Here is a 2,838-nt window from a genome sequence, read left to right on the forward strand (position 1 = left end):
CTTCAATATGTTATTTGATTTACTTTTTATAAAACTATCACGGTCTCATGACACGAATCATATATTTTATATGTTAACTTGGGTTGACCTGAGTTGATCTAATATATTATTGTTTTAATATTTTTTTTAAGAAAAATATAGTCCTAAGGTTGTTTTTAATCAAACTATTTTTTTATTGCCTAGAATGCAATTAATTCCCTGAATTTAAAATATGGAATTTAATTAAATACAAATAAACTCAATCAAACAATTTAATTTTTTTGATATAAAGCATAGTTTTAAAACCCAACCCGGTCATCGACCCGGCCTAGTGATCGGGTCAAGGGTTAGATGGATTGAACCAGGTTAACCCGGGTCAACCCAAAAAAAAACACCTATATAAAATACATAACAAAAAAAGATTATGCTTCCCAGTAAATTTTGTCAAAGCTATTTTCTTATGCTGAACTAATAACAAGCAACAAGATATGGAAAATCAGCCAGCAGTCAACATGAGAAAGCATTGAGAAAGGAAAGTCTGATGCCACAGTAACTCTACTAAAAGTTGATAACTTCAACTAACTAATTAATGTCACAGTAACTCCATGAAATACGGTTAACTAAGCACAACAGCTTAAATAAAAATCTAGGTCAAGTAATATAAGACATCAAAATACATAGACATCCTTTCCTTGTATTATTCCATAGGTAAAGAGTATAGGAGTTTACTTGGCCATCCTTCTATCTAAAAAATATAGCGTCGAGCTTCATGGTTAATTTTTTTGAATTGGAAGAACCTTTCATTTATGGCTATGTTCCAAGATATATAAGTGAATTAATTGAAAACCAGGGGAGTCTATGTGAAAACATTACAATAGCATATACTCTAAGTAAGAACACTTCTATGCATGTGCTGTAATTGACACAAGAGCTCATCATCGAAATAAGAGATTACACAAGAGGTTCCAACAAAAATTATTTCCCAGCATTTAAGTTTGCTTCTTGTGAGAAACACATGAGAAGATGAAATATTTTAACCATAACCAATAATTCTTACAACAGCTTCAATCTCTGGCTATAACAGTTCTTAGAACAAAATAGTTTCAATCTCTAGCTATAACAGTTCCAGAAGCAAATGCATCGAACAAAACTAGTTTCCTCATCCATTTTCAACACTTTCTAATAACAGAGGATTTATTATACTGCAGAAAAGAAAAGAATAGAGAAACATACTTGAGGTTGAGATGACTGGGCTGCGAATGAATCAATGCGATTAAATCAACGAACAGTAAAATGATGCCAGAACTGCAAGTTCAAAACACGGCCAAGAATAAAAAAAAAAAAGAGTGAAAGAAGAAGATTCATGAACAGAAACAAGAGTCTAACCTTTTTCGCAGTGAAACAACAATGATCAAGATGTCTTTTGCTCTGCTGAGCTCCTCATCAATTGAAATTGATCTTTTTATTAATTAGGTTTGCTTTGTGATCAATATGCCCAATTCTGCTTCATTGTTCTTTGTTGTTTTGGCCTTTAAAACAAAGGCCAAAACGACGTCGTTTAACATCTATCAGCATAAAAAAAAATGGATTGGGTCTCAGCCGGGTTTGACCGGGTGGACCAGGTCCCGGGTCGACCCTCCGGGTTGATCGGGTTTTACCGGGCCAACTTCTAAGCGGGTTTTTGCCTCCACCCGACCAATTTCAGGCCCGGGTCAACTGGATACCGGGTCAACCCGCAGGGCCGATCCGGGTTTTAAAACACTGATATAAAGAATCTGGTTAATTAAATGGATATAAATTAGGAATACCAAACGTCATTGGAATATCGAACGTTATTGGACTGACTTTTATCGCAAGCATCACTTGATGATTTATATTATTCTGCTTGCAGACGGCAACTGTAAGGTAGAAAATATTGGCAAAAATAAATAAAGAAAATAGAAAGAAGAATATATTTATTCTTTCTACTTTGCGTCAGTTTTTGGGTATTGGCTGTCCAAGGAATCTGTCTGCATTTGGGTATTGGCTGTCCAAGGAATCTGTCTGCAACACAAGGCCTTGGACGGATGGATTCGTTTTTCTTAAAAAATCAAACGTAAAGGGGCCGACGTCATGCGTATCTTAATAATTTTTTTAAGATAATAATAACGTTGTTTTATTTTTTATCAGCCGACACATCAATTTGAGTTTTAAATCGGAATTATTTTTTAAAATTATCTTAAAATAACCCTAGATAATGATGATTCAAAGTGATGGGAAAGACCAATAACATATGTATATGATTGGGAAATAAATTAGCATTTTATTATATTATTTTTTAATTTAATTTATTTTTCAATTTAATTCTTTATTATTATTATTTTCATTAGTTTTTAGTTATAATAGATTTGGCCATTATTGGTTCAATTGCTATTTAACAAATTAGCTTAAGACTTTGGTTTTTTTCTTCTGTGCTTTTTTAATAAAATTTTTCTTTAATTTTATTTTTTAAAATTAAATTACTAGACCTTAAGCTAATTTATTATTGTTTTTATCTTTTGTTCTATGAGCTATTCTAATTTCATATCACATAGATTAATTAAGTTAACTTAAATAAAGTTATTATCGCCTAAATTTTTTGTTTTTTATATTTGACTTGTTGCAGCAAAAAAAAATCTAATGATTTATTGGACATGATTACAACTCCCTATTTTAATTTCAATTAGGATGTGTTATTTGAACTACATTGATTGTACTCAAAATTTATATATGGTATTATTTGATATGCATCACAGTTATTAAAATAGCCTAACATAATGGATTAATATAGAAAATACTGATCCTGACCAATGATATTTTTCAAGATGAAATAAAAATGAT

At 31.3% G+C, this 2,838-nt stretch overlaps 1 long non-coding RNA gene across 1 annotated transcript; it reads right to left on the minus strand.

Moving 5' to 3' along the window:
- Positions 1-992: 992 nt before the first annotated feature.
- On the minus strand, positions 993-1,670 carry LOC105118412 (uncharacterized). The gene is made up of 2 exons (XR_840940.1): positions 1,366-1,670; positions 993-1,284 (listed from the first exon to the last, which is right to left on the minus strand). It is a non-coding gene; the product is annotated as an uncharacterized LOC105118412 (long non-coding RNA).
- Between the last annotated feature and the right edge of the window lie 1,168 nt (positions 1,671-2,838).

Source organism: Populus euphratica, unplaced genomic scaffold (assembly GCF_000495115.2).
Source record: "Populus euphratica unplaced genomic scaffold, PopEup_1.0 scaffold1913.1, whole genome shotgun sequence".
NCBI lineage: Eukaryota > Viridiplantae > Streptophyta > Magnoliopsida > Malpighiales > Salicaceae > Populus > Populus euphratica.